General features: G+C 42.2%; 1 long non-coding RNA gene across 2 annotated transcripts; it reads left to right on the top strand.

The window, feature by feature from the left end:
* The first annotated feature begins 443 nt into the window (after positions 1-443).
* On the top strand, positions 444-11,291 carry LOC135966699 (uncharacterized). Of its 2 annotated transcripts, none has more exons than XR_010580243.1 (2): positions 444-617; positions 10,087-11,291. It is a non-coding gene; the product is annotated as an uncharacterized lncRNA (long non-coding RNA). The 2 variants fall into 2 exon arrangements; XR_010580244.1 differs by lacking the exon at positions 444-617 and adding an exon at positions 8,850-9,632.
* The last annotated feature ends 11,699 nt before the right edge of the window (positions 11,292-22,990 follow it).

The raw sequence follows: 22,990 nt of genomic DNA, 5'->3' as shown, positions 1-22,990 counted from the left end.
AAGTGGTTTCCTGTTAACTACTGATTAAAGTCTCTATTACAAGAAAACAAGAAATGTTTTTCTATTCCCAGAGATATTTTAAAGTAAGAAATGTTGATTTTAGCAAAGATGTTTATGTTTCATTAAAATATTTGAATTTTACAAGCATTATCATTTTTAGTTTTGCTTATTACCTTCCACTCTTTTCTTCTACTTGTATATGTAGTACATAGTCGCTAATCATAATATACATACCGTTGCATTATTCTTGTTCACTTAACACATTGTAAACATTTTCCAAATTAAATTGTTCTATAGTTCTTAAAAAAACGCGAAGTGTATAATAAAACTATACACAATTATACAATTATCTCTTTATCAAAAAGATTAATAGCAAAGAGTTTATAGGTGTAAATTGAAGTGCAATACGTGAATTTGCTAACTCTTCTTTCCCATGCAGATATTTCTCAGGAAGAAGTCATTCACAGAATTGCATATGGACATCACCATACGTACCTACGCGGTGGCATCAGTGAATGGAGAAGGGGATGACCAAATATTAAGGTCACATTGAGAAGCCAATGTCTGTGGCATAGACCAACATTTTGAAAGTGGCTGAACTAGAAGTTAAACCTCAGGTATGGCTGACTCCAAAGCTCTAGCACCTTCTACTGTATCTGGCTGTCTACCACAACAACTTCAAAATGAGGAGGTTGAAATATGTTAATGATTTTCAGACTCTGCTCTAAGGAGTTCTAGGTAGGTCCATGACGACTCACCTCCACCTTTTATTTTATTTTATTTTTTGAGTCAGGGGTCTGCCTCTGTCATGCAGGCTGGTATGCAGCAGTGCCATGATCCAGCCTCAAAATCCTGGGATCAAGCAATCCTATGACCTTAGCCTCCCAAATAGCTGGGACTACAGGCATGTGCCACCATGTCTGGCTAATTTTTATTTTTATTTTTTGAAGAGATGGGGTCTTGCTATGTTGTCTAGGCTGGTCTCAAGCTCCTGGGCTCTCACAACCCTCCTGCCTGAATCTCTGGAAGTGATGGAATTACAGGAATAAGCCACTGCTCCTGGCCTTCCACTTTTATCTGTTTCATATATTGGGCTTTCCTGTAAAATATCTTCCAAGAGATTTAGCAGGAATCTATTGGGGCCTACTCTGGGCTTTCACAATCCCGTGGCTGTTAATGGATGACTCCCAAGGTCCCTTTTGCCATTAACATTCTCGTAGTTAAAAATGTGGTTCTACAATAGTTTGCCTTTCAGAGCAGCAGAGAAAAAGTGGGGTGTCCTATGGTCTGATTGCCATCTCTACCTTGCGAGTGGTCATTAGAGGAACCCAAATCCTCAAACCCTGTAACAAACATAGAATTCTTTTTTCCCCCTCCTTATTGGTCCAGATTTATTGATCTGGTTTCAAATAAAATAATATAGATGCTAATCAGAGGAAACAACAACTTTGTGCTCTTCCAACTATCTTAATGCAGCTTAATGCAGTTTTTCATCAGAATATTTTTAAAATTTAAAGACATGTTTACTGTTTTTCCTCAATATAAAGATCATTCATGCACATATGAAGGTCAGAACATTTTTTAAAAAGTAAAATGTGAATAATCTCATTGACTCAGAGTTGATGATGATGTTCACATTTATTGAATGTGCCAGATTGTGTTGTGAACACTTTGTATGTCTTATTTAATTACACTATATGTAGCCCATTGCTGCATGATGAGCAGGCTGTGAAATTGAATGCCCCCAAATGGAATTTAGCATTATTAGACAAGATCCCACACTAAGAGGAAAGGAAAGGTGAAACTCAACTGAGTTTTCCTGGGAGCTGGTTGCTGAGGTGGTTGTAAGGAAGACTCTGGCCTAAAAAGCTCAAGTCCACAGGTTGAATGCGGGCCCTTTCTTTCTTCATTCCTGCCTTTTCTTCTACTCCCCAGGCCTGTGAAACATCCTCAGATCTTTGCCTTTGTCCCCCAGGTATGAGTCTCTCCACCTGTAACAGAGGATTGTCCCTGTCCTCTGGAACTTAGCTCTGGTGTGAAGACAAGATAGCTCGGGGAAAGAAATGCTGAGTTTTGAGTCAGAACACAGCACACAGGGAAGGAATTAATTGAGAATTCTTCCCAAACTGTAAGATCACTGCTCAGCCATGTTATCAGAAGAACATACGGGAAAACTGTGTCAATGTCCTTATGAACTATGGGATGGTTTGCTAATTCCCTGTAGGGAAACAACAGCAGACTCGAATTTCTTGACTTTTGACTGGTTGTTTATTTGTGTATTTACTTTTACATGTATGTACTGTCATGGGATCCTTAGGGTGTTGCTTTACCAGCTGGAAACCTCTGTGGCTAGCAGTGCCTCTTCTTGGGTTTTGCTCACACCCGCTGGGCTCCTTCTGCCCACTTGGCCCATCAGGCCCATCTCCTGCTTCCAGCCCAGATCCCACACCTGCCAGGGTGTGTGAGTGAGCAAGTGCAGGGTCCAGCCACTGCACACAGCCAGTTGTGCCAGCTGTGGTGGGGCAGGCAGCTCCAGGCGCCAGTACAGGCGCCAGCTCTGTACAAGGCTGCAGCTGGACCAGACATACTGCAAACAGCTCCTGCTGTGGGTACCAGCATGTGCACAAGGGGAATGCAATAACACCGGAAAGCTCAGAGACACCAGGAACCACAAAGCCCCAAAGAAGGAGTTATAGCATGTCACAGCCATGACTTGGGGAGCCCTGAGGTCTGGGCTCCCAGAAAGTCTTCTCTCCTTGTCACCCACAATATGGTGAGCAGGGGGCATGTTTCATTCCTGTTTGTGTTACAGCTCTTTCAGTCCCACCACTCAGCAGGTCCTGAGTTCTTGTCCCATGTCCAGGAAGAATGAGGCACATGGGCAATTGAAGAGTGAGCAAGATGGAAAGGAGCTTCATTGAATGACAGAATAGCTCTGAGGAGACCTGAAGTGAGTAGCTCCTTTCCACAGGCAGGCCATGCTGATGAGTGTCCAGCTCTCAGTGGAGAGGAGACCCATAGCAGGCAGCTCCTTTCCACAGGCAGATCATCCTGACCAGTATGCAAGTGTGGCTGAATCCAGGGATTTTATGGGCTTAGAAGGGAGGAACTGCATGATGATTGGTCCATGGGTGGCCATGGGCATACCTGGAAAAAGCACCATAAATTTTCACTCTGGGTCATGGACACCACCTGCGACTGGCAGCCTGGCCCCCAGGCTTCAGGCTGTCCCTGGTTTGAAGGTGGGTCTTCACCAGCGACCCACCCCTTCCCTCCTAGGAACCTGTCTGCCTCCTGCCACCATCAACATGCCCTCCATGGCATCCAGGCTGTTCACACCAAGGGGCGCTTGCAGGCCTGCATCAAGCCTCCCTCAGCCCTCCTGGCCTCCCTTCCTGGCTCATTGGTGCTCAGTTTCAGAGGGGACCAAGGCAGTGGGGAATGTCTGGCATGTCAGTGCTGCCCTGAGTGTGTACACACCTAGCTGGGCCATGACAGCACCCAGTTTCAGGATCTGACATTGGAGCAGGTGCCGGGAGTTGGGAGAGGCCAGAGAGTGGAAGCAGGCACTTCCAAGCCTGTGGGGGCAGGGGGCTTCCCATGCCCCTGAGCGTACAGGGATGCCTGGGTCTGGAACTGTGTCAATGTGGCTGCTGCTGCACTGGGGAGTGAGGGGCTGTTGCCCAGCCAACTCGGTAGGGGGTGGGACCCCCGCCTATTCCCACCCTCCTCTGGCTCTGTGGAACACATAGCCCCAGCTGCACCTTCCCCACTGCAGCTGGCATCCCCACAGTGGCTGCTCCAAACAGGCCACTGCCACCAGCAGTACCCTGGGCTTTGAAAAGATAATGGCTGCTAGTTGTGCAAACTTTTCAAAATAGACTCTTCACTCTAGTTATTGTTTTGTGTGTATGCATTTGTGAGTATGAATTTGTGAGTATGCATTTGTGTGTGTGGCAAATTTGGGGAAAGACATTGGGTCATATGAATTCATCATAGTGGAACACAAGTCAGAACTGAGTTTCACAATTTCCCAGGGTTATGCAACGAGAGTCAGACTAGCTCAGAGTCTTTGAAATATTGTCGACAACTCAAATATTGTGTGCATTTTTCTCAGAAAAAGTTACAGTATTTAAATTATTATTTAATTGTATTGTAACTTAGTCTAAAGTCTGCGCTTAGATTGAAGAGCCGATAGCAGATTCAGTTCCCCTTTACATTTATCCATAAGGGTGGTTTGTCTGTGCCGAATGGGGGAATGGGACATCAATCACCACTTATAACCCTGCTTATAACTTTATAACGTTATTGCTGGGAAATTTCATTCCTGCTTGCTCATGACTTAAAAAAAATACATCCCATTTATACATTTAGAATTAGGCCCCCAAGGCCGGGCGCGGTGGCTCAAGCCTGTAATCCCAGCACTTTGGGAGGCCGAGACGGGTGGATCACGACGTCAGGAGATCGAGACCATCCTGGCTAACACGGTGAAACCCCGTCTCTACTAAAAAAAAATACAAAAAACTAGCCGGGCGAGGTGGCGGGCACCTGTAGTCCCAGCTACTCGGGAGGCTGAGGCAGGAGAATGGCGTGAACCCGGGAGGCGGAGCTTGCAGTGAGCTGAGATCCGGCCACTGCACTGCAGCCTGGGTGACAGAGCGAGACTCCGTCTCAAAAAAAAAAAAAAAAAAAAAAAAGAGGCCCCCTTCCCTAAAAAAACCCATAAGTATTCATAATAGATTCAAAGGAGATAAATTACCCAACACTGACTCTGAAGAATAACCCAGGGAGGTGGTGATTAAAATACTTCGGCCTTATGAAAGGAGCATATCTTTGGACCAGATTAATTTCCTTTTGGCATTTATGCAGAACAGGGAGTCGATCTCTGCAGATTCTAATTTACAACAATGTCAACATTTAAAATAGACCACTAATAAAGACACCAAGAACAAACATGCCTCTAACCTGAGGTACATCAAATAACCCTTCCCTTGTATGTTTGTTGTTTTGACATTAAATGCGAATAAATAGAAAAGTGGGATCAATATTAGGTACACATTTAAACTATGTTTAATAATAATTGTATGAGCATCTCACATCATTAGCTTTTTTTTCTTTGTGGTGTTAGTGAGGTATAACTGACACATGTATTTAAAGCATACAGTTTGATGAGTTTACACACACACATGTATCCGTGAAACTGTTGCAGGACTTTTCCTTAGTTCAGTTAAAGACAGGGTTTTTTGTCCTATGGCCATGAAAATTCAGGCTTGCAGACCATTGAGTAAGACAGGGTTTTATTGGGTAAACAGGGAGAAAAGTGGGAAACAGAGACTCTTGCTAGGCCAGAGTCCCTGCTAGAGCACTTCCCACCCACCATTTGAATCCCACGTTCCACACAGGAAGAGGAGGGACCAGGCTTCTCCTCGTTGCAAAGGTCGTGAACTTCCTGAGGCTCCACCTCAGTGGGCAGGCTGATTGGAGTTTCTCCAGGGACCCCCACCCACCTGGCTGTCTCAAAACCATCACCACAATTAAGATGATAAACATGTCTATTAGCCCCAAAAGTTTTCTCATGGCCCTTTGTAATTCCTCCCTATATACCCCTTCTCATCCATCTAGGCAATTGTTGATCTTCTTTCTGTCACTATGGACTAGTTGGCATTGTTTGGGATTTAAAAAATTTATTTTTGTAGAGAAAGGGTCTCACTTGGTCACCCAAGCTGGAGGGCAGTGTTGACTTCCTGGGTTCAAGTGACCCTCCCACCTCAGCTTCTTGAGTAGCTGGGACCACAGGTATGCTCCACCATGTCTGGCTAATTTTTAAAGAGACAGGGTCTTGCTATGTTGTTCAGGCCAGTCTCAAACTCCTGGCCTCTGGTGATCCTCCCACCTTGGCCTCCCAAAGGATTGGGAATACAGGCATGAGCCACTGTGCCCAGCCTTGAATTTCATACAGATTTATTTTTTTGGTTTAGTTTCTTTTTCTCAGCATAGTTATACTGAGGGTCATTCATGTTACTGTATGCATCATTAGTTCAGACCTTTTCATTGCTGAGCAGGATTCACACTTGATTAGCTTTTTTTTTTTTTTTTTTTTTTTGAGTCAGGGCTTCACTCTCTCACCCAGCCTAGAGTGCAGTGGCCCAATCTCGGCTCACCACAACCTCTGCCTGCTAGGCTCAAGCAATTCTGCCTCAGCCTCCCAAGTAGCTGGGATTACAGGTGTGCGCCATTACTGCCCAGCTAATTTTTGCATTTTTAGTAGAGATGGAGTTTCACCATGTTGGCCAGGCTGGTCTCGAACTCCTGACCTCAAATGATGCACTTGCCTCAGCCTCCCAGTGTTGGGATTACAGGCGTGAGCCTCCGTGCCCCACCCCACATGATTAACTTTTGATAGCTTGAAATGTCTAGAATTTGCCCAACTCCAGGCAGTCAAAAATAAAGAATGAACCAGTCCACCTTTAGTAATGACCATCAACTTGTTTTAGTACACCGTTAACATGTCAACATGAGACTTAAATGTACATTATTTTCCTTATCGTGCATTGCCTCTAGGATGCAAAATAGTAAATAGAACTGCAGGAATAATGGATAAAATGGTAAAAATCACCTTTGCCTTCCAAGCTAGCCAAAGGGAAATGAAAACATGAGCTAATCTCAAATATTATATCAATTCTTACAAAATCCTCTTTAATTCAATTTGTGTGTTGTGAATTGAAAAGATTGAGAAAAATATTGTTCAACTTTTAAAAGATAATTTGGGGCTAGAAACTTCACAAATGAAAGGAAGATTGGGTCCTTGTACGCAAGTCAACAAATTTAGGAAATTCCTTAGGGAATCAGCACTGATATAGACTGGGGGATTTAGTGAATGTAATTTATTTAGATGTTACCTTTTAAGAACAGCATTTTTACATTATAGAAGCAATAATGTTCATAGCAGCACTATTTACAATAGATATAAATGGAAACAACCCATGTGTTTGCCAGCTGATAAATGGATAAACAAAATTTGTATATCCATACAATGTACTATTATTCAGTCATAAAAAGGAATGAAGTATTGGCCAGATGCTACAACATAGTGAACCTCGAAAACATGATGCTAAGTGAAAAGCTGGACACAACAGCTCACAGGTTGTATTATTTCATTTATACAGAATATCCAGAATAGGCAAATTCATAGAGACAGAAACCAAATTAGTGGTTGCCAGGGACTGGATAGGATAATGGGAGTGACTGTTTGATGGATACAGGGTTCCCTTTTGTTGCAATGAAAATGTTCTGGAACTAGACAGTTGTGATGATGGTACATTGTGAATGTACTAAATGCCATGAAATTGTACACTTTAAAATGCTGAAAATGATAAATTTTATGTTACATATACTTCACCACAATAAAAAGCAATATATACCATGTAAAAATTTAGAAGGTAAAGATAAGCTCAAAGGAAACTAAAAATAAATGTGTCTATCTTTATTATCTATTTATCTGGTTCTGTCTCAGTGAAGATAGAATGTTGCTGTCCATATAATCTGTAGCCTAGTTTTTCTTTTAATATATCATAAATTTATATCATCCAATATTCTTTACAGTATTTTTAATGACTACAATATTCCACTGAATTAAGGAAAAATAATTTCTTTGGCCAGTCTATTATTGAGCATTTAGTTTATATATATTACGAATAATATTGAAATATTCTTGTAGGTAAGTATTTGCCCACATTTGTGATTATTTTCTCAGAACAAATTCTGGGAGGTTGAATTGCCTAGATAAAGAATGTAAACATTTAAAACACTGATAGACTTTACTTTTTAAAAATAGTTCTAGATTTACAGAAGAATTGAACAGAAGGTTTCTGTATACTGTCCCCACCTTCAGTTGCCCCTGTTATTAATACCTTATATTACTATGGTACATTTGTTACCATATGTAACAAATTAATGAATTGATATTGATTCATAATTTTTAAAGTTCACACTTACTCAAATTATCTTATGTATTAGGGTTCTCTAGAGGGACAGAATTAATGGAATATAGATATATATCATAAATATATATAAAAATATATATTAAATAACTTGGAGTCCGATGTTTGAGGGCAGGAAGCACCAGCATGGGAGAAAGATGTAGGCTGGGAGGGTAGGTCAGTTTCTCTTTTCACATTTTTCTACCTACTTACATTCTAGCCTGGCTGGCAGCTGATTAGATGGTGCCCACCCAGGTTAAGGGTGGGTCTACCTTTCCCAGCTCACTGACTCAAATGTTAATCTCCTTGGCAACACCCTCACAGACACACCCGGGATTAATACTTTGTACCCTTCAATCCAGTCAAGTTGACTCTCAGTATTAACCATCATACCTTAGTTTTTATCTAATGTCCATTTTTTGTAGTTGTTCAATGATCCCATTGAGGATACCACATTATATATATGTGAAGTAATGGATACATTAATTAGCTAACGTGTATATTCTTTAGCTAATTACAATATATAATTAGTAATTATATATTATACATATATGCATATAATACAATATACACATATACATATATTATACATATCTATATACATATAGTCTTTTGAGACAAGGTCTCGCTCTGTCGCCCAGGCTGGAATGCAGTGGCGCCATCTCAGCTCACTGCAGCCTCCACCTCCTGGGCTCAGAAGATCCTCCTACCTCAGCCTTTTACATAGCTGGGACTACAGGTGTGCACCATCATGCCTGGCTAATTTTTGTACTTTTTGTAGAGACAGGGTTTTGCCATGTTTCCCAGGCTGGTCTCAAATTCCTGGGCTCAAGCCATCCTCCTGCCTCAGCCTCCCAAAGTACTGGGACTATAAGCATGCACCACCATGCCTGGCCCCACGTTATATTTAGCTGTCATGTCTCAGCCTCCCCTTGGCTGTGACAGTTTGTAGATTTTCTTTGTTTTTGGTACCTTGTTTTGAGGAGTACTGGTTTAGGTATTTTACGGAATATTCCTCAGAATCTGTCTGATGTTCTCATGACTAGACTGGGATTCTGGGTTTTGGGGGATGATCACAGAGGTAGTATACCATTTTCATCACATATCAAGGGTGCATGCTGTCAATGTGATTTGTGACTGTTGATATTGACCTTGATCCCTGGCTGTGCAGCATTTGTCCTGGTGCTCCCCTGTGAACTTCCTCCTCCCCCTCTCCATACTGTACTCTGTGGAAGTAAGTAGCTACTTCTGATACACGTATAATTGTGAAATGGTTAAATCAAGCTAATTAACATATTCATTACTTCACATATTGTGGTGAGAACATTTAAGATCTACCCTCTTAGCAATTCTGAACTATACAGTACATTATTAACTATAGTCAGCAGGTTGTACAATAGATCTATTGAACTTATTCATCCTAAGTGAAACTTTGTACTCTTTGACCAATATCTCCCCATTGTTCCCCTGGCAACCACCATTCTACTCTCTGCTTCTATGAGTTTGACTTTTTTTTTTTTTTGAGATGGAGTTTCACTCCAGCTGTGTCACCCAGGCTGGAGTACAGCAGTGTGATCTTGGCTCACTGCAACCTCCACCTCCCGGGTTCAAGCGATTCTCCTGCCTCAGCCTCCCGAGTAGCTGGGATTACAGGTATGCACAACTAGGATCGTCTAATGTTTGTATTTTTAGTAGAGACAGGGTTTTGCCATGTTGGCCAGGCTGGTCTTGAACTTCTGACCTTAGGTGATCCACCCACCTCAGCCTCCCAAAGTGCTCGGATTACAGGAGTGAGCCACCCGGCCTGGTCTATGAATTTGACATTTTTTAGACTCCACATATATGTGAGATCACACAGTATGTGTCTTTCTGTGCCTGGCTTGTTTTTCTTAGGTTGATGTCTTCCAGTTTCATCCATGTTATCCTAAATTACAGAATTTCCTTTTTTTTTAAAGGTGAAAATAATATTTCAGTGTGCATATTTACCACATTTTCTGTTTATCTAGTGTTGGACAGTTAGGTTGATTCTGTATTTTGGCTATTGTGAAAAATTCTGCAATGAATAGGCATACTGATTTCTTTCTTTCTTTCTTTCTTTTTCTTTTAGCTGTGGGCTCAGGCTGGTCTCCAACTCCTGACCTTAGGTGATCTGCGTCAGCCTCCCAAAGCTCTTGGATTACAGGCGTGAGCCACTGCACCCAGTCAGGCAGACTGATTTCAATTCCTTTGGATATATACTCAGTAAAGAGATGGCTGGATTGTACGGTAGTCCTCTTTTTAATTTTTTGAGAAATCTCCATACTGTTTTCTATAATGGCTGTACTAATTTACATTTCCATTAGCAATGTGCCAGGGTTCCCTTTTCTCCACAGCCTCACCAACACTTGTTATCTTTTGTCTTAATAATAGCCATTCTGACAGGTGGGCGGTGATACCTCGTTGTGGTTTCGATTTGCAGTTCCCTAATGATGAGTGATATTGAACATCTTTTCATTTGCCTGCTGGCCATTTGTATGTCTTCCTTTGAGAAATGTCTATTCCTGAATAGACTTATGCCCATTTTTTAATAGAGTCTTTTAAAATATTGTTTTAGGTCCTTATGTATTTTAGATATTCCTTATCAGATGTATGGTTTGCAAATACAGCATTTCCTCTCATTCTGTAGGTAGTCTCTTTACTCTGTTAATTTTTCCCTTTGCTGGACAAAAGCTTAATTTGATGCAACCCATTTGTCTATTTTTGCTTTTGTCACTTGTGGTTTTGGAGTCATATTCAAAAAATCATTGCCCAGACTAATGTTATGAAGCTTTCTCCTATTTCTTTCTAGTAGTTTTACAGCTTCAGGCCTTATGTTTAAATCTTTAATCCATTCTGAGTTGATTTTTATCTATGGTGTGAGATAAAGGTTCAATTTCATCCTTCTCCTGCTGCATCTGGGTAGCCAGCTTTCCCAGTATCATCTATGGAAGAAACGGTCTTCTCCACATGTGTGTTCTTAGCACTTCTGCAGAGAATCAATTGATGTTAATAAATAAATTCAGTCAAGTTGCAGGATACAAAATCAACATAGAAAAAGTAATAGGATTTCTATATACTAACAATGAACTATCAGAAAAAGAAATAAAACAATTCTACTTACAATGACTTCAAAAAAAGTAAAATACTTTGGAATAAATTTAACCAAGGAGATGAAAGATCTGTACACTGAAAACTATAAAACGTTGATGAAAGAAATTGAAGACAGAAATGAAAGATATTCTGTGTTCATGGATTAGAACAATTAATATTATTAAAATGTTCATACTACCCAAAGTCATCTACAGATTCAATGCAATATCTATCAAAATTCTAATGTCATTCTTCACAGAAATAGAAAAAACAATCCTAAAATTCATATGGATCCACAAAAAGCCCTGAATACCTGAGGCAATTGAGTAAAAGGAACAAAGCTGGAGGTATCACACACTATCTGATTTCAAAATGTACTGTAAAGCTAAAGTAAGGTCCTGGCATAAAAACACACACATAGACTAATGGAACAGAATAGAGAGCTCAGAAGTAAATACCCTGATAAATTTATCTTCAGAAAGTTATTATTTTCTAAAGTTGAGTACCCATGATATGAGAGAACATGACTTGACTAGATTGAGTTTTATCTCTGAACCAGGAAACAGTGGGCACATTTCAAGATGGGTAACTGTAAATTATGGCCTCTCTTAAGGATTTCTGGAGCTGGTTTTAATGTTCCAAAGAATCTCAAAATGGGCTGAGAGCAGAGGGTCAAGTGTGTAATCGCTGCCAGCCTTTTGGGAGGCTGAGGTGGGAGGATCACCTGAGCCCAGGAGTTCAAGACCAGCCTGGGCAACACGGCAAGACCCCATCTCTACAAAAATTTAAAAAGTTAGCTGAATGTGGTGGTGTACACCTGGAGTCCCAGCTACTTAAAAGGCTGAGGTGGGACGATCACGTGAGGCTGGGAGGTTGAGGCTGCAGTGAGTCATGATTATACCACTGTACTTCAGCCTTGGTGACATAGTGAGACCCTGTCTCAAAAACAAAACAAAAGGTGTGATTGTTAAGTAAAAAGACTAATTTTCTCACAATCTGTGTTAGTTTACTAGGGATGCCATAACAAAGTACTACAAACTGGGTAGTGTATGCAACAGAAATTTATTTATTTCCAGTTCTGGAAGCTGGAAGTCCAAGCTGTCAGTAGGGTTGATTTCTTCTGAGGGCATTCTTCCTTTCTTCCTTCTTCTCTCTCTCTCTGTCTCTCTTTCTTTCTCTCTCTCTTTCTCTCTTTCTTTGACAGAGTCTCACTCTGTCACTCAGGCTGGAGTGCAGTGGTGTGATCTAGGCTCATTGCAACCTCCGCCTCCCAGGTTCAAGCAATTCTCCAGCCTCAGCCTCCCGAGTGGCTGGGATTACAGGTGCCTGTCATCACGCCAGGCTAATTTTTTTGTATTTTTAGTAGAGACGAGGTTTCACCATATTGGCCAGGCTGGTCTCAAACTCCTGACCTCAAGTGATCCATCCTCCATGGTCTCCCAAAGTGCTGGAATTACAGGCATGAGCCACCATGTCCGGCCTCATATCATCTTGATATAGCAAAGGAGGACTGGTGTTCAGACACAAGAGGACTAGAGACTGTTGCCCATAGATCTGAGTGGCACAGGAGGGCACCCACAATGTCCCAAAGCCTTCCTTGGGGAATGCGATTTAGCAGAGAGAGCGAGCCACTGGGAACCCAGGATAAGATGAGAACTGGGTCGGGACTGAGCTGCACTCTCAATGGAGAGAAGAAATGGGAGCCCCTCTTTGTGTTCCGTGGACCACCCAGTCCTCTTTCAAGAGAGCGCCTAACCTCTGTGATGCCCAGAGGCATACAGGACACATTAAGACCAAGGAGTGTGGACTTTTGGATAAGCCATTGAGAGCTTAAATTCAATTCCAGAGTGGAGGGAGAGAGGGGGAAAACAAGGGAGAGAAAGAGAGTTTTAAACTGAATTGTGACTGCATTATAACCTGGAATTGACTAAGAAATGACTGAATTTGAATGAGTTTATCTGAAAGTGACTAGATTAAATTTTCTCTGAGGCAGAATGGAGGCTCAAGGCAGAAATTACACTCAATTATAAAAGAATAGAGAAAATTATATTTTTGCACACTCAAGTCAGTGACTGTGAAATTTGTACTGGCTCCAATAATTACAGGCGGCCTGGTGTCAGTCAAATCTCAAGAATAGACCAAGGGATTATTATGTGCTGTTCTTCTAAGTTATTACCTGATCTGTGGCTGTACCTCAAAGGTCAACACAATGTCTTATCATCAGAAATCACGATGAAACCCATTCACATTTCTCTTCACTCCTGCTGTCAGAAAGCAGAACCAAGCCTTGTGAGGTGGAAAAGGTACATTTTTCAGAGTTCTGAGGAGGCCCAGGCCAGGTTATAAACCTATGACCAAAAGAGGGAAAGTAAGAAACTGTAGGTGGTGCTGGATATCTTCTGCCTGCCCCTGCAGACCACTGTCCACACCTCCCCACACTTCTTCTGGGAGGCATATCCCTGTTCATGGCATCGCTGGGGCTCCTGCTCTTGAGAGGCATTGGCAAATCAGAGGAAGGGAGAGAGTGAGTCTGTTGACGGTAGAAGGTATCCAAGTTACCAGTGGTGAACCTGTACGGGTCTGCAGCAACCTTAGTTCTTGCCTCCTCAGATAAAAGAATTCGACTTAGGGGCAAAAGGTAGAAAAAGACACCAAGGCAAGTTTTCGGGCAGAGTGAAGGTTTATTAAAAAGCTTTAGAGTGAGCTGGGCATGGTGGCTCACACCTGTAATCCCAGCACTTTGGGAGGCCGAGATGGGAGAATCACAAGGTCAGGAGATTGAGACCATCCTAGCTAACATGGTGAAACTCCGTCTCTACTAAAACTACAAAAAATTAGCCGGGCGTGGTAGTGAGTGCCTAATCCCAGCTACTCGGGAGGCTGAGGCAGGAGAATCACTTAAACCTGGGAGGCGGAGGCTGCAGTGAGCTGAGATCACGCCACTGCACTCCAGCTTGGGTGACAGAGTGAGACTCCTTCTCAAACAACAACAACAACAACAACAACAACAACAACAACAACAACAACAACAAAAGCTTTAGAGCAGGAAAGAAAAGAAAGTATTCCTGGAGGAGGGCCAAGCGGGTGTCTTGGAGGACAGTGTCTCCTTTGACCTTGGACTAAGGGTTTTATATGTTGGCATACTTCCTGCATCTTGTGTCCCTTTTCCCTCGACTCTTCCTTTGGGGTGAGCTGCCGCTCTGCATGGTGTCCTGCTAGCACTTGGGAGGCGGGCATGTGCAGTGTTTACCGGAGTTGTACTCATGCTCACTCGCGGCATTCTTCCCTCTACCTGTGGGATGTGCCTGGAAAGTCTTATATCAGTTAAGCACTGCCTTTTGCCTCTTATTGCGCATGCTGGAGCTCACTCGCCCGTCTCCTGAGATCTTATCAGGAAGCGGATGATCACCAGTTTCAGGTTTTTTCTATCTGTAGGGAGGCTTCCTTTCCCTGGCGCTGACTGCGACTAATTATTATTTTAGATAGATAACAACCACCTGACCATCACCTGATGGTTGCCTGACATTCTTGGTCAGGTGGAGCCTCTCCTGCTCTGCTCATGCCTGACCAGCTACCTACTGTAACAAGTCAGGATACCGATTCCTCTGTCCTCCCTGCCAGTCCCCACAGGCTGGCTGCAGCCCTCTCCGGAGGACCACAGCACCTATCAGGCAACCCCATTCCATACAGTCACCCTCTCTGGGCTCCAAAAATCACTCTCTCTCTCCTTGCTTTCCGGCTAGGGTAGTAACATACTTTTAATACCGCCCCAAAGTACTGCCCTTTTTCTGAGGGTTTCCCTAAACTTTGCCCACACCCTTAAATCATACTTTTATTAAACACTTTACTAATTAACTGCTGCGTCTCCTATAGTGTTCTTGGCTGATGCTTTAGAGATGGTTATATGCTATATAGCAAAGCTCTATGCCGTCTGCATGAACATAGGGAGTGGGCCATGTGAACATGTGTGCTCCAAACAACATGTTTTCTTCACAAAGCTGAGTCAAGAGCTGTGAATGAGCAAGACTAATGATTTCTCAGGTGACATGCTTGCTTACTGTAGTACAGGTTCCAGAGTCTTTTGTGCATGATTCTGGTTGTATTTTGAGATCTTTCAGCTCTTTAGGATCTTCAGTATAGATAGTAATTATTGCTATAGATGTGAAAAAAGAATGAGAGCCTATAGAAAATTCTGGGTTCTAAGGGGTTGGCTATTCCTTTTGAAACCAGGAGTGAACAGTTCTAGGTTAAGGATTTCTATTAGGAAGACAATGGCTGAGAATTCACGTTCATATTGAAAGAGGGCAGGGAGAAGTCACTCATCATAGGCAACTTCTATTCTGTCAGCAGTGGTATTTCAATATAGACTGCGATCTCCCCAGCTCCTAGCCAATGGCTTCCTGTTTGAAGAAAGTCCCAGAGGCTCCAAGGCTCCCCTCGCCTCGATGTGCTCCACAGAGTGGTACCTCCTCAATTTCTTAAATGTTCTTTATGCCATTAACACAATACTTTTTATTTTTAAACAGATATATGACCCTGTCAGGAGTTCGAGACCAGCCTGGCCAACATGGTGAAACCCCATCTCTACTAAAAATACAAAAAAATTAGCCAGGGATGGTGGTTCACGCTTATAGTCCCAGCTACTCAGGAGGCGGAGGCAGGAGAATCGCTTGAACCAGGGAGGTGGAGGTTGCAGTGAGCTGAGATCGTGCCACTGTACTCCAACCTGGGTGACAGAGCAAGGCTCCGTCTCAAAAAAAAAAACAAAAAACAAAAAACAAAAAACAAATATATGATCCTGATAACTGGAATTTTCTTTTTTTTTTCTTTTTTTTCTTTTTTTAGCGGAGCAGCTTTCTCCTAGAAATTACACAGTAATGGTTTGGTCAAAAAGGCTTGGAATTTATTAAGAGCTAGAGCCATGCACCATGTTTTGTGTATCATACTCATTTTTTCAGTAGGGAGACCAGAAAAACACGGGGTATTTTCAGCTAAAATGAATGAATTATCTTTCCAAAGACTTGCCACAAACCAAGAAGCTCTGGGCCTGGCATTGGACAGCAGTTCTTTCCTTGGGTGTGAAGCGATGGCTGATCTGTTTGCAGAAGAGAAAATCAACAAAGACCAGTGATTTGTACTGCCCTCCTCTGCTCCTTAGAGCATGTTAGAGAGCACGATTTCAAAACGCAGTGGAGCCACAGGTCCCTCATGAGTCAGAGAAACCCGTGCAGCCTCGTCCTGGGTGATGTGGCAATTTGAGCAAAGATGGGAAGTGTTTTGCCCTCCTAAGCTGAGCCTCCGGTAGTGACCACTCCCGGCACCCAAAGGTGCTTTGTGACCTTTGATGGGCTGCTTGCTCCCTCCCTCTGTACTTACCATCCCGGATTCCATGACACGACATAAAGTTTGTGTCTCATAGACTCCACGACATCAGTGAAGCTTGTGTTTTAGAGATGCAATATCCGATTCTGGAAACAGCCTTTTCTTGGCCCACTTCAAGAAGTTGGACTAAGCTTCAGGAAAACTGATATAGAAGGAGCCCCAGATGGGGATGCAGGGTGACCCAGGTCCTTAACGACTTGACAGTGACTTTGAGAGAGTCTCCTCAAACTTCCTGGGCTACTTTGCTGTGAAGTGGAAGTCCAGGCCCCATTAATGTTTCTTCTTCCTCTGCTATTGCTGCTGGCAACCTATGAGGTAGGTGAAGAGTCATAATTAATAGCACCCGGCCCTTTAAATCTGGTCTCCATAGCACCTCCGCAATGCCATTATTGTGTATGTGCTGCCTGTGGGGACGCTGGCTGGTGCTCTCAAAGGAGGACTCTAAGGGAGGCCTGCTGAAGCCTGCCACCACCACCAGGCTTTCTGTAATCGGATCTGCATAGGGGCCTCAGGGAGTGCAGCATGAAAACACCTATTTTCATGCACTCCCAACCAACACACTGAACAGTCTATACTCTTGCTGAGAAAGACCCATGAGGGACTGAAAATTCTTTTTCTACGTGACACTGAGAAGACAGTCACATGGTTTGGGTAAGTCTCACTAAACAACCACTCTCCTGTCCACCCAGCCCTCTGAGGAAACTCATTTCTGCTAAGGCAGAGGTGAGTATCCTGAACACAGTGTATGAGACAGATGAGTATGGATTTCAGTAACTGGATATATACTGAGAGGCAATTTTGACATATTTTACAGGAATGCAACCTTTTGTACGTAATAGAATGATCAGAAAGTTCAGCACTCCAAACCTAAACGGAGTATTAAAAATGCTTCACAATTGACTTTTTTCCTTCTTACAATCAATGAATACATGTTGCTACATTATTATGAATTAAAGCCCATGGTTTACGTTAGGATTCACCTTTGTGTTTTATATTTGATGGGTTTTGACAAATGCATGATGTCATATGCCCACCCTTACAGTATCATACAGAAGAGTTTCACTGCCCTTAAAAGTCTCTTGTGCTCCATCTGGTCATCCTTCCTGCCCTCCTTCCCAGCTCTGACAACCACTGATCATTTTACGGTCTCCATAGTTTCACACAGCTTTTTCAGACTGGCTTCTTCACTTAACAGTATGCACTTAAGTTTCCTCCGTTTGTTTGTGGCCTGATAGCTCATTACTTTTTATCGCTGAATAATATTCCCTTGTATAGAGGTACTATGGTTTGTTCATTTGCCTATTGAAGAATGTCTTGGTTGTTTCCAATTTTGGCAATTATGAATAAAGCTGCTACTAACATTCATGTATAGGTTCTCGTGTGGACATAAGTTTTCATATCCCTTTGGTAAATGCCTGGGAGCATGATTGTTAGATCATATGGTAAGACTATGCTTAGCTTTGTAAGAGCTGCCAAGTGATGTTTCAAAGTAGCCTTATCATTTTGCATTCCCACCAGCAATGAATGAGAGTTCCTGTTGCTCCACATCCTCACCAGCATTTGGTGGTGTTGGTGTTTAGGATTTTAGCTATTCTAATAGGTTTGTAGTGGTATCTCATGGTTGTTTTAATCTGCAATTCCCTAATGACATATGATGTTAGCATCTTTTCACATACTTGTTTGCTATCTGTATATCTTCTTTTGTGAGGTGTCTGTTGGGGTCCGCATGTTTCCTAAACAAAGGAATGAACACACAAGACAACACAACACAAGACAAACATGGTGGCTGCCCCGAATGGCGCGCTCTGCTTTATTTTATACAGTCGTTTGTGGAATGTTGCCAAGTCACAAGACACATTGTTGTTTTTCTGACCTTTCCCTGACTTTCTGGATTTTCAAGATGTTTACACATAAATAAGCCCCCAGGGTCTGCTGTTTGCAGCTGGCTCCTTTGTCCTCCCTGTTTGCAGGGAAGGAACGCCCTGCTTTGTTTGCAAGAGCAGGACTTATCGGGAACGCCTCGTTTGCGAGCACGTAGTCCTCTACAGGTGTCTGTTCAGATCTTTTGCCCATTTAAAAAATTGAATTTTCTTTTTGTTAAATTTTAAGACTTCCTTGTATATTTTGGATAACAGCCTTTACCAGATATGTGTTTCGCAAAGATTATCTCCTAGTCTGTGGCTTGTCTTTTCATTGTCTTAACAGGACTTTTCACAGAGCAGAATTGAAAAAATATAATGAAATTCGACTAGTCAATTTCTTCTTTCATGAATTATGCCTTTGGTGTTGTATCTAAAAAGTCATAAGCAAACCCAAGGTCACTTTTTTTTCTATTGAATTGTCTTTGCTCCTGTGTTAATTATCAGTGGGCTATATTTGAGTGAGTGTATTTCTGAGCCTCTATTAGATTCTATTGATTTATTTGTGTATTCTTCTGCCAGTTCCACAGTCTTGATGGCTGTAGCTTTGCAGTATATCTTTAAGCCTGTAGTGTCGGTCCTCTGACTTTGTTCTTTAAGATTGTGTTATTTTGGGTCTTTTGCCTTTCCACAGAAACTTCAGAATCAGTTTGTCAACATGTACAAAATAATTTGTTGGAGTTTTGATTGGGATTGCGCTGAATCTACAGATCAGGCTGAGAAGAACTGTCATTTTAACATTATTGAGTCTTCCAGTCCACAAACATGAAATATCTCTCCATTTATTTAGATTTTCTTTGATTTATTTTATCAGAATTTTATTGTTTTCCTTATATACATTTTGAATATATTTTGTTAGATTTATACATAACTCTGTCTCTCTTTTTGGATGCTAATGTAAAATGTATTGTGTTTTAAATTCCCATTGTTAACTGCTGGTATATAGGAAAGCTACTGACTTAACATTTTATTTTATTTTAAATTTTAATGTATGTATTTATTTATTTTGAGACTAGGTTATGATACTGGCTAATTTTTGTATTTTTTGTAGAGATAAGATTTTCGCCATGTTGTCCAGGCTGGTCTCAAACTCCTGGGCTCAAGTGATCTGACCACTCTGGCCTCCCAAAATTCTGGTATTACGGGCATGAGCCACCATGCCTGGCCGCAACTGACTTTTGTATATCAGTCTACCTTTTAAATCCCCTCTTTGCCTTTTTCTTTCATTGATTTCTTATGTCTCTTGAAAGAGAAAATACTCAGGGTTTGGAAAAAATATGAAATTAAATATTTAAAAAATTAATAGACTTTATTTTTTAGTTTCTAGAAAATCGAGCCAACAGTATGGAGAATCCCTATGTGCCCCTCAACAGTTCCCTCTACTATTAATCTCTTCCATTAGTGTGATACATTTGTTGCAAATTTAAAATTTAAGTTTAATGCAGTAAGTAGATATTGAGTGCTTTTAGACATGCACAAGAAATGTTCCCTGCCCCCAGGAAGTTCACAATCCCACTGAGAAGGTGGGAAAAAAATGCTGCCATATGAGTAATTACTACAAAATAGTGCACAATTTGGTTTTAACGTGTGTCCTCCTCAGCAAGGAGGAAGGCTCTGGAAGTAAGGTAGGAATGGGAGAGGTGCAGGTAGATTACAGGCAAAGTCCAAGCAGAAGGAAAGGCCTGTGCAAGGTTACAGAGGCAGGAATGATAGAGGGAGGGGCTTTATCACATATCACATTGGGCAGAGGTGGGAAGTGACTTTGAAGAGCAAACAGGACAGGGTCATTGTATTAGGGTGCTTTAGAGGGATAGAACTAATAGGATAAATGAAGGGGAGTTTATTAGGAGAGTTGACTCACATGATCACAATAGACAGTCTGCAAGCTGAGGAACAAGGAAGCCAGTCTGAGTCCCAAAACCTGAAAAGTAGGAAAGCCAGCCAGGTGCAGTGGTTCACATCTGTAATTCCAGCACTTTGGGAGGCCGAGGCAGGCAGATCACCTGAGATAGGAGTTTGAGACCAGAATGGCTGACATGGTGAAACCCTGTCTCTGCTAAAAATACAAAAATTAGCCAGGTGTGGTGGTGCATGCCTGTAATCCCAGCTACTCTGGAGGCTGAGGCAGGAGAATCGCTTGAACCTGGGAGGCAGAGGTTGCAGTGAGCCGAGATTGTGTCACTGCACTCCAGCCTGGACAACAGGATGTTTTTTTTTTTTTAAAAGCAAAGCAAAGACAAAATAAGTAAAAAGAAGAAAAAGCAGGGAAACCGATAGTACAGCCTTCAGTCTGTAGCCAAGCCCAAGGGCCCCTGGCAAATCACTGCTGTAAGTCCAAGAATCCAAAAGCTGAAGAAGCCAGAGTCTAATGTTCAAGGGCAGGAAGCATCCAGCATGGGGGCAATGATGGAGCCCAGAAAACTTAGCCAGTCTAGTCTTTCCATGTTCTTCTGCCTGCTTTTATTCTGGCTGTGCTGGCAGCTGATTAGATGGTGCCCACCCGGACTGAGAGTGGGTCTGCCTCTCCCAGCCCATGGACTCAAATGTTAATCTCCTTTGACAACACCCTTACTGACACACCCAGGAATAATACTTTGCATCCTTTAATCCAATCAGGTTGACACTCAGTATTAACCATCACAGTCCTTCATGTTGCTGTGAGGAATCAAAACTTGATAAGAGGCTTAGAGTTGAGTTTCTGAGCAGATCTTTAGGATCTGGTTTTCCCAGGACCATTGGTGTTTGGCTTCACATATATCTTAAGGCAGATACTCTGCACCATTTGCTTCTTTGAATAAAAATTAAAGGCTCATGCCAAGGAGAAGCACTGCATTTCTGGGGGAAAGCTACCAAATGGTTACCCCGGCTTTTTCATTTGCCACAAGGGTAGAATTTTGTGTATGCACATAGGAAGAAAGCAAACCGCTTAGGAGGTCACAAATAGCAACACGGACCCTACAGGGAAATTGCCCTGAGTTCTCCAAGCGCGTTGCCTGGGTTGAACTCACTCTCCTTGAAGGCCTTTGTCATTTCTGGTGGTCAGGAAAACCCTGTGGGGAGGAAAGCAATGAGGGAACTGAATGAACCCTATTGCTTTAATCGCTTCTCACTACTAGGGGAAGAGCAAGGAGGGCACAGAATTTTTCTTTCTTGGTCTTAGTTACCTTATCTCAACAGGCCTCTCTAGATTTATGTGGAATTGCTTATTTGTGTCATCAGTGAGACTGCAGGGACACGAGAAAGTTTTGTTAGTGAAAGGACATATACACAACTTTGATCACACCTGCCCTACAAACATCACCTGCCTTCACAATCTCTCTAGGCATCTGCCCCTTCTCTGTTGTTTTTTTGCCCCCACCCCTACGGTTGCCACCCGAGTTCAGACTGCCCGCTTGACTGCAAGAGTGCGAGAGCAGCCACAAACTCCCTGGCTCTCGTCCCTCTCACAGTCACTGCGTTCAAAACATCAGAGGCAGCTTAGATCCATTCTTTTCCCACATAGTGTCTCATTCCTTCTCTGAAGCACCACTTCCTTTATTTTTTAAATTTTTTTTGAGATGGAATCTTGCTCTGTCTCCCAGGCTGGAATGCAGTGGCACTATCTCAGCTTACTGCAACCTCCGCCTCCCGGGTTCAAGTGATTCTCCTGTCTTAGCCTCCTGAGTAGCTGGGATTCCAGGTGCCCACCACCATGCCCGGCTAATTTTTGCATTTTTAGTAGAGACAAGGTTTTGCAATGTTGGCGAGGCTGGCCACGAACTCCTGACCTCAAGTGATCTGCCCACCTCGGCCCAAAGTGCTGGAACTACAGACGTGAGCCACTGCATCCTCTGCACCATTTCCTTTTGGTTCCTAACCTGCCCCAGGACCTCAGCACCTTCCCTGAAACTCCCCCATATATTCTGCATCAAGTCTGGACTCTTGGGCCTGGATTTCAAGGTGTTCCCTCTCAAAACCTACCAGCCTGTCCCGTGCCTTAGTCCGCTGTTGCTCATTTTACCCCAGGCCTGGTATTTTTTCCTCCTCCTCCCTCCAAAAAATAATTTAAGTTCTACCTTCTCTATACAGGGTTACCACTTTGAGCACATAAAATATCAGATAGTTGGTTAAATTTTAATTTCAGATAATTAAAAAAATGTTTAAAAATGTAGGACATATACTAAAAATTATTATTTGTATAACATTTAAATTTAACCTATATTTTACCTGTCAACCTTATGTCTACAAAGCCTGTTCTTAATGACCCAATTTTCTTTGATCTCCTTTTTTTCAGTTTCTAAAACACCCGATTTAGTCTTTAATTCAGTATTTCATTCTATGCTATCTTATACTTATTAATTTTATATACAATATTAACACTTATTAAGCAATTATTCAACATCAGGCACTGTGCTAAATTCTTTTCATACCGTAACTTACATTCTTATAAGATTCATGACGAAGTAAGTACTACTATAATACCCATTTCATAAATGAGGGAGCTGAGTCTTTGAGAGGTTATTTTATTTAAGGTTCCAAAGCTAATTAAGAACTTGAATGTTGATCTGTCTGCAGGGTGACCAACTTGTTTCAGTTTTCGTGGCACGGCTCTGTTTTATGTTT

Source organism: Macaca fascicularis, chromosome 13 (assembly GCF_037993035.2).
Source record: "Macaca fascicularis isolate 582-1 chromosome 13, T2T-MFA8v1.1".
In the NCBI taxonomy this organism is placed as follows: domain Eukaryota; kingdom Metazoa; phylum Chordata; class Mammalia; order Primates; family Cercopithecidae; genus Macaca; species Macaca fascicularis.
Note: the sequence above shows the minus strand (reverse complement) of the source record. Positions and strands in the feature narration are given on the sequence as shown.